Source organism: Amia ocellicauda, unplaced genomic scaffold, assembly GCF_036373705.1.
Source record: "Amia ocellicauda isolate fAmiCal2 unplaced genomic scaffold, fAmiCal2.hap1 HAP1_SCAFFOLD_101, whole genome shotgun sequence".
Classification (NCBI taxonomy): domain Eukaryota; kingdom Metazoa; phylum Chordata; class Actinopteri; order Amiiformes; family Amiidae; genus Amia; species Amia ocellicauda.
The window spans coordinates 49,192-58,197 of NW_027102666.1; the positions used below are offsets into that span (position 1 = coordinate 49,192).

A 9,006-nucleotide genomic window follows, 5' to 3' on the forward strand; every position below is an offset into this window, starting at 1 on the left:
AAGTGTCCCGAAATCGGTGCACTCAGAGCGTCCGTCCGTCGACAGGTTGAAATTGTAAACGCTGGTGTAGCCACTTTTAATTGAAATATGATGATGATGATGATGATGTTGTTGTTCTTGTTCTTGTTGTTGTTGTTGTTCTTGTTTTTCTTGTTGTCGTCGTGGTCGCCGTCATTATTATTGTTAAAGTAAAGCAGTAGTTAGATTTGTTGCTACCGTAAGGTGTAGAAGGCACAATAGCTTTGTGATTGTCTGATGGTGGCACAAGACGAGCAGCAGCTGTTTGAACAAGCCATTGAACATCACCTTGTTGGGGTAAGTGTAAGTCTTGTCATAGCTCAGGGCGTTCTTCCTTTGAAAGAGTTTCCAAAGTGTCCTGATGTGCCCTTGAGCAATGCAAAATAGGTCAGTGAAAATAGAAACCTTTATCTCACAGGCTGGCCCACGGGAAACCCCTGTGCGCGTTTTACCAGCCGGCTTCGATGGGAGCCATTTGAAACACCAGGACGGGTCGGTTTCCGTAGTGTAGTGGCTATCACGTTCGCCTCACACGCGAAAGGTCCCTGGTTCGAAACCGGGCGGAAACAACCCGCGGTGCATGCGTGCCAGTGCCGTGTTACCCGTCGCCATCTCTCTGCCCCAAGGCCGGCCGTCGTTTTCTCTTCCTCGGAGTGGCAAGAAATCCTGACCTTGAGAACAAACGATCGCAGAAGGGTAGCTTTGCGAGGCACTGGAACTGACACTTTTAAAATCGATACATGTTGTTGCGTTACAATACGACCGTAGCAGGATCGGCGACATTGCTGTTACTCTTATGTAGTTGAAGGCGCAGTATAGCTCTGATAGTCTGGTGGTGACGGAAGACCACCAGCCGTTTGAACAAGCCATTCAGCATCACCTTGTAGGGCTAAACGCAGGCACTGTCAGAGCGCAGGTCGTCCTGCCTTTGAAAGAGTTTCCGAAGTGTCCCGAAATCGGTGCACTCAGAGCGTTCGTCCATCGACAGGTTGAAATTGTAAACGCTGGTGTAGCCACTTTTAATTAAAATCTGATGATGATGATGTTGTTGTTGTTATTCTTGTTGTCGTCGTAGTCGCCGTCATTATTAATGTTAAAGTAAAGCAGTAGTTAGATTTGTTGCTACCGTAAGGTGTAGAAGGCACAATAGCTCTGATAGTCTGGTGGTGAAGGAAGACCACCAGACGTTTGAACAAGCCATTCAGCATCACCTTGTTGGGTTAAGTGCAGGCACTGTCAGAGCGCAGGGCGTCCTGCCTTTAAAAGAGTTTCCGAAGTGTCCTGATGTGCCCTTTAGCAATGCCAAACAGGTCAGTGAAAATGGCATCCTTTCGCCGCACTTCAGACGCCATCTCACAGCCTAGCCGACCTGAAACACCTGAGCCCGTTTTACCAGTAGGCTTTAACGGTAACCATTTGAAGCAAGAGGCAGCGGTGTCAGTTTCCGTAGTGTAGCGGTTATCACGTTCGCCTAACGCGCGAAAGGTCCCCGGTTCGAAACCGGGCGGAAACAGCCTACTGTGGGCTGGCCCTTTTCGTCATTCTTGCCCTCGTGGTTCCCCGGAGGCGGTGAGTGTCTTTTCTTCATTGGAGTGCCCGCAATCGATGCACTCAGAGCGTCCGTCCGTCGACAGGTTGAAATTGTAAACGCTGGTGTAGCCACTTTTAATTAAAATCTGATGATGATGATGATGATGATGTTGTTGTTGTTGTTCTTGTTGTTGTTGTTCTTGTTGTCATCGTGGTCGCCGTCATTATTATTGTTAAAGTAAAGCAGTAGTTAGATTTGTTGCTACCGTAAGGTGTAGAAGACAACAGTTGGTATGGCGTGTGATATCAAAACATTCAGAATACTTTTAACCTATATAATTTATAAGCTTTGTAAAATAAACCCAAATATATCTTTTGCGGGGATAAACGCTGTTCTGAGTAGTTTGTGACTTGTTTAATACCAAACATAGCATCGCTATAAAAAAAAAAAAAAATCACTGTAAAAGCGCTAGTTATTTTTGATCTTTATAGTTATTTTCTAGGCTCAGGTTGTTTTTTAGTGCTTATAAAGGCCTGAAATATTCTTAGTGGTTGTTGACTATAGGTCTTGATGTTTAAAAATGTTTTTTTGAGAGACCAAAAGGTTCTAATAAAAGTTTAGAGTAGAGAGGAGAGAGATCGTCTCCATCTTGGTTTCTATTTGAAATTTGATGCAGTGTCATTTTATTGGTTGGTTTTGATATGTTAATTGGTAACAGGGCGGCACAAAGGCCAGACCAGAACAATGCCTTACAAGCAGATCCGGCATGTGGCCATCAGTATAAGTATGAAGGTCTGGTCTTCAGCTCGACAGACTCATACTGACCTTTCGATTTAAGACTAAAGATCAACAATGTCCGGAAACAACATCAGCGATTCGATTTAAACGAGTTTTTAGGCAAGTCTTCAGATTCTTTTCATTGACTCAGAGCGTGTTGTGTGCATGTATTGTAAATAAGGCTATAACATCTGTTTTAAGTTCTGTAAAATAATTTTTCAGCCAGTCAACAGGAGTTAATTCCCAACGCTGAGGAGATCATCTGGAACAACGACGGTAAGATTTTTGTGTTTGCGCTCATGGGTTCTTATGCATGGGTGTGTGTGGTTTGAAGCGGCTCATTAGAGTTATGAAAACGTTTTAATATATATTAATGCCGGTCTCTTTAATTACACAGAAACTATCGAAAGGCCTGTGATTAATGTCTCCAAGGATCGACCAAGAGAAGTGGTTGTCCCTAGACAGGCTGTCTGCCGACCGGGTAAGAACTAAACCCCTGTTTGTTTGTATAACGTTTCTGTAAGATGTTTGAGTCCAGTTTTGTTAATTTTAAAAAATTATCCTGTCTAACAGTATTAAGAAACGTGGTTTGAGACAACGAAAGGCCTTCCACATCGAGGGCTTGTTTCGTTTTACCTTCGAGAACCGTAACCTTTCAAGAATCTGAAAGGCCGTCAGCCCCGGTATCTGATAGCTGTGAGTATATATCTGCAGCCTGTAAGAGGTTAAAGCTTTTTATAAAGCGGTGTGGTTAAAGGTTAAACATGTCTCTTACCTTCACAGCGGTGCAAAAAGCTAAACCAGCCGAAAAACATAAGAAACGATTATTCTGTGGAGGTAAGTAAGATCTTTCAAACTTTAATGTTTTTAAAAGGGCTTTGTTTGCCCGTTGAGGGCTAATATTTAAGCGATGGGTGACCGTTTCCTGTAGGGCGGGGGGTTCTGGGAAAGATCTTTAGAAGTCCGGACAGGTCTAGGCTTGTTTCTGGGGAACGTGTTTAGAAATGACCGATTGCCGTACCGTCTGGTTAGGAAGTAAAGCCGTCCGAAAGGGTTTAGTAAGTTGTTTGGCTTATCTCCCGCTATTATACTTCTGTTTTAAAGTGGTTGTAGGAAAAGGCTTGAAGGTGTTCATTGTATTTAATATTTAAACAGATCGTGAAAACGTTTGTGAAACAGGAAGTCCCGGGATCAGGAAGCGTTTACACTTGGAAGGTTCGTTTAAAAATGAAATGTTGTTGTGTGTGTGTGTGTTTTATTAACAATATTACAGTTTTTAAAGAAACATTTAAGAAACAGTTTATTTACAGCGGCTTCTCTGTTTTAAATTATCAAGTCCTAATAAATATATTGTCTGTAAATAATAAGGCGTTGTAGAGAATGTCTAAGGCTATTTTCAAAGGTCTAAAAAAGCTAAAGGTTTTGAATGTCCTGGACATGTTGTTTTAAGTTTGATTTCTGTCGCCGTTTAAAGATGTAAATGTAATGTATATTTTTATTCTTCCCAAGACTCTTGGGATAGTCATTCTGTGAATGAGCTATTGAGGACAATTACCCCGTCTAAGTGGGATCAAACATCTTTCCCGGTGAGATCACCGAGAGGATCCCCCACGATGGTCTTGGAGACCCCCCAACATCTACTCAGGCCACAGCCTTCTGGGGGTAATTCAACACCCCAGATTCAGCCCGCCGCATTGTCGGGCGGAACAAATACAGGCATCCAACAACCTCAGGGGTCGCCGTCAGTCAGGTCTGACACACCACCCAACGACGGCCTAGTTTCAACATCGTCCCCCCAGACCCGTTTCTTGGCTACCGAAACGCGAAACAGTAACCCTGCGCTTGGCCAGGGTGTCACCGCAAAGGCCTTCTTGGTCTCCGTCCATGAGTATACACTCGCTCCCTGCCTCCTTCGACCGAGATTTACCGGAGAGACCATCCTTTGAAGCTGAGCCAGGCCACCAGCCCCCGGAGCTACTTCCTGAAGGTCGGCATGAGTTGCTACATACTTTGTTACAAAATCAAAGACTTGTGTTAGTGGGGCAAAACCTGGTGATAGAGAGCCAAAACACCCTTATTAATACCCTTACTAACGAATTGTACCGTATTTAATGTTTAAATAGACACAAAACGCCTTACTATTGTGGGTTGTTGGAAAAATAAAAAATAAATTAAAAAATGTCCTGACTTGGTAAAAGAACTCACAAACTAAAGGATTATGAACAAGCTAGGGCCCCAAAAAGACCTTCCCGAGAGAACATCCCCGGCCCTGTTGTGAACTCCTCTGATGTCCCAATGAACCTGGAACTATTACAAATGATAAATTATTTAAATAACCCCCAATTACCACCGATAGAATGTGAATTAACAGACTTACCTGTGAACCCCGACCTGTTACAGATGGTCAATGATCTAAATAACCACCTCCCACCGGTAGCGCTTATAGAGGTTCACCCCCTAGTTCACCCCGATTTGTTTGAAATGGTGGAGTCTTTGGAGGAGCTACCCCGACCAAATTCTGCCCCTATTATAAATGATTTGAAACAATTAGAACACAGGATGGCGGCAGAAGCAGCCATCACTATAGAGGAGGGTCTTGACATTAACCGGTTGGATATCTTTGAAGGACTTTTACAGGCTTTAAATGAGCCTCCTCAAAAAGGGGGTTTTGTAGATGTCAGCAGTGGGGGTGTTCGGAATGTGGAGGGTTCTGAGACTGATAAGGCTGTGGAGGACATGCTCTGTGAGAATGTAGGGGGTGAAGGCTTTGTTCAAAATGATGATGTGTCCAAGAGTACCAGTGATCCCGTGATTATAGATAGACCGGCCTATAACAATTTTGAAATGATTCAGTGTTTTAATTTTGCAGAACTTTTAAATTGTGACAATTATGCAGAAATATTTGTCAACATACACGAGGCCTTGCAGAAAATGCTTGAACAGGTTGCTGAAAGGGTCAGACCTCGAGATGTTGTACAGTTAGAACTCAGAGGGGATGATTTGTTTAGCAACCTATCTGTAATGCTGAGTGGAGATAATTTAGATGTCTGGCTAAAATCGAAGCGTTATTGCAAAGTAACGCAGCCATCTTAGCTGATGAAAGTCTGTCTCTGGTAATGAATGTGGTTCGTAACCCTGAGGGTGGGGCGCTTAGAAGACTGTCGAAATGCTTGAAGAACGACATAATTAGGACCAAGCTCAGGCAATTAGTGGTGAGTTCCAGTGGGGACAATAAGCTCTGTTTTGCTTACAGTTTAATAAAACTACTCACCCCCGACATGCCTGAACCCCAAGCTCTGCAAGAGGCTTTAACGCTTCATCAGAGGGCTGGCTTAAACTCTCAACAGAGGGTTGCCTTTTCAGACATCACCAAGTTGCAGGAACATAACTGTAAACCCCGCCAAGAGACAAATGTCCAAACTGATTTTAAACAGTCTGTGGGGTAAGTTTGGGGAAAGAAATTACCGTCTAAACACAACCTTGATTAAAACCCCTGAACAGTTTATAGAATTTATGTTTTCCAAACAACATGCAGTATCACACCTTCAATTCTTAAATGACCACGTGGCACAGGTCCAGTGGAGGGCCCCTAAAGATTTCCCCACCAAACAGGGGAACGTTAATGTTTTCATAGCGGTTTTTACCACGGCTTACGCCCGGCTTGAACTGTACAACTTAATGGATCAGTTGCAGGAACGCACACTCTATCATGATTCTGACTCTGTAATCTTTGTCACCAGGCCAGGGGATTGGGTCCCTCCCCTCGGGGACTACCTTGGGGAGTTAACGAGCGAACTAGATCCTCAGGACCACATAGTGGAGTTTGTTTCAGGGGGTCCTAAGACGCATACAGAACGGCTGCGGGTAAGACCTGTATGAAAGTTAAGGGTTTCACTCTGAACCATTGTAACAACAAGCTCATTAACATCAAGTCTCTGACGACCCTGGTAGAAAGTTTTGTAACCGAGAAAGACGCGCCTCCTCGTGAGATTATTACAGCCGGAAATCAGATCTATCGCAATAAAAAGGAGTACACGTTGGAAAATAGATCACTAAACAAACGGTTCAGGGTGGTGTACAATAAAGGAGTGTTGAAGACTGATTATACCACTCTGCCTTATGGATATTAGCGGTGGTTTTGATAACAGACTTCAACACCCTTTCTCCTGTATTATAGCCGGTCCCTCCAATTCGGGGAAGAGCTATCTTATAAGGAACATCATAGAAGATGTGGACGCAACCGTGTCCCAAGCTCTTGACAACATAGTGTGGTGTTACTCTTGCTGGCAACCTGTCTACGATGATTTGGCTTCGAAAAAAAATAATCTGAAATTTGTGCAAGGTCTCCCCGCCTCGTTGTAAGACGATGACTTGTTCCCGCCCGGTCAAACTAACCTAGTGATCCTTGATGACCTGATGGAGCAGGCCGGTGACAACAGTGAAGTGGAAAAAGCTTTCACAAAGTACACTCATCATAGGAATTTAAGTATTCTTTATTTAGTTCAAAATCTATTTTTTCAAGGTAAAAAAAGCCGCACTATTAATTTAAATGCCAATTATATAATTCTTTTTAAAAACCCCAGAGATAAACTACAGGTCACCGTCTTGGCTCGTCAAATGTACCCTAACCAGACCAAGTTCTTTTTGGAGGCATTTGAGGATGCCACCAAAAAACCCTACGGGTACTTGATTGCGGACTTAAAAGCACAAACCCCAGAAGACTTTCGCCTCAGAACAGGTTTGTGCCCGCCCGATTGGCCGGCAGTGTATGTGCTAAAGAAAAGGAAATAAATAAGAATGTCTGTTCGGATTAAAAGAAATCTGCCACTTTTGCAAATGTTATTTGAGGGGAGCCTGCGCCATAGGAAAGCTGTGCTGGCAGGGGCCCCCTCGGATTTGATCGAGACCATGTGTGAAATAGCTTTTAACATCTTACACGGTAATATACCCCTAACCCCTTCTTAACATTCTAAACTCAAAAAACAAAAAGCGGTTATCAAGATCATCGCTAATAAGAAGTATTCTATTAAAAGAAAAAGAAAGAAGATTAATCAAACCAGGGGTTTTATAGGACCGCTGTTGAGCATAGCCGTGCCTTTCCTAACCAGTCTTCTAGCTTCCAGAGTGGGTTAATAATGGAATATGCTCAGAAAATGTTTTTGATCCCTCAGGAGCAGCTTGAGAAACTGAGAAAAAATGTTGTCGGGCAAGAGCCCATTAGACAAACGGCCGAAAACAACCTGGACTCTGAAATGAAAGCTATACAGGCCAGGGCCGATTTAAATCAGTATTCCAAAGCCCAGTTGTATACCAACACGTTACAGCGTTACCTCCGTCTGGTTAGACAGGGTGAAAAAGATCAAAACATTTTAACTTTAACCATGGCCTCTCAAGAAAATGGTTCTGGGGCTGATGCGGGGGGTACGGTTGATAAAGATGTTGCGGTGACCGAACCTGTTGAGAGTTCAGAGGGAGATGTTGTAACGGATGTTTTGAGAAACATGCCGGCCAGAAGCAGGAGACATGCAGAATATATCCTGCGCAAAATGGTTCAGAAACCGCGGGTAACGGCTTGGAATGAACAGGGTGAATTTGTTTTTAAAGGACAACTGATCAAAGGTTCACACATGTTTGATTTGTTGAAGAGTGTCAATAGCACTAATAAGGTACCCGAGAGTCGCCGACCTGTAGGCTGGAATGCTTTCCTACAGGCGATGGCCTGTCTGAACATGCCCCAATCCACAGTTCCTAACCAGGAAACGCGACAAAAAATCCATCTGTGTAAAGAGGTGTAGCCTGATCTGACTCCGATATCTCATTACTCTGACCGTGCTTAGCGACCATCCTCAGGATCTATCCATCGTTGGGAAGCTTATTAATCTCATGTTTTTATTTGTCTCCCCTGTAAATAATGACCCGACAAACAATTTTTTATTTATTTTTTTTTATTTTCAAATGTTGTACATTTATTTATAACATAACCCCTGCTTTGTATAAGAATTGTTTTGAATAAAAACAAAACTAATGATTCAAAGGCTGTTTTCTTTATTTTTTCACCTTAACACGCATGACATCTTTTAAAATCCTCACAAGAACACCCCATCTGTATACATGACTGGCTAGGGTCGTAAGTCATTGTGTTATAAGGGGGGTCCACAGTGTACTGACAAACTCTGCCACTTTTTTATCATTTTGGCCTAAATCCTCACTGTACAAGGCCATAATATCGGGGTATGACCTTCCTTTAGATCTATGATATAAGAAAAACACACAGTGCTGACCACAAGTGAAGGTCTGAAGACTTTGTACTTGACGACCGCTGTAAATGGTTTCTTGACAGTTGTTGAGCAGAAAGTTATTGATCTTCCGAGGGAAAGGTCTGAAATCCGGGGGGTTTCCATAGGAATCAAAAAATTCACCACGGTGGTCCTCCCTTAGATAAATAGCCAGCCAATGTTCTCCGGGCATATTTTTAGGGTGTGTGTTGATTATGTACATTGCAGGTAAATTCTTGATCTTAAATTTAGGTAGCTGATCGCAGGCGTAGACTCCTTGAAACAGTTTCCGTGAGCCGGCCAGGGCATTCATGATGTGGTTGAGCTCTCTGGTGTTCATTTTAATAATAATCATACCGAACGTTTCTCCTCCGATTCACCTCAATAATGTTGTCAAACACAGCA

General features: G+C 43.1%; 2 non-coding genes across 2 annotated transcripts; both read left to right on the forward strand.

Moving 5' to 3' along the window:
* The first annotated feature begins 514 nt into the window (after positions 1–514).
* On the forward strand, positions 515–587 carry trnav-cac (transfer RNA valine (anticodon CAC)). The gene has a single exon. It is a non-coding gene; the product is annotated as a tRNA-Val (tRNA).
* An 871-nt stretch (positions 588–1,458) lies between these two features.
* On the forward strand, positions 1,459–1,531 carry trnav-aac (transfer RNA valine (anticodon AAC)). The gene has a single exon. It is a non-coding gene; the product is annotated as a tRNA-Val (tRNA).
* The last annotated feature ends 7,475 nt before the right edge of the window (positions 1,532–9,006 follow it).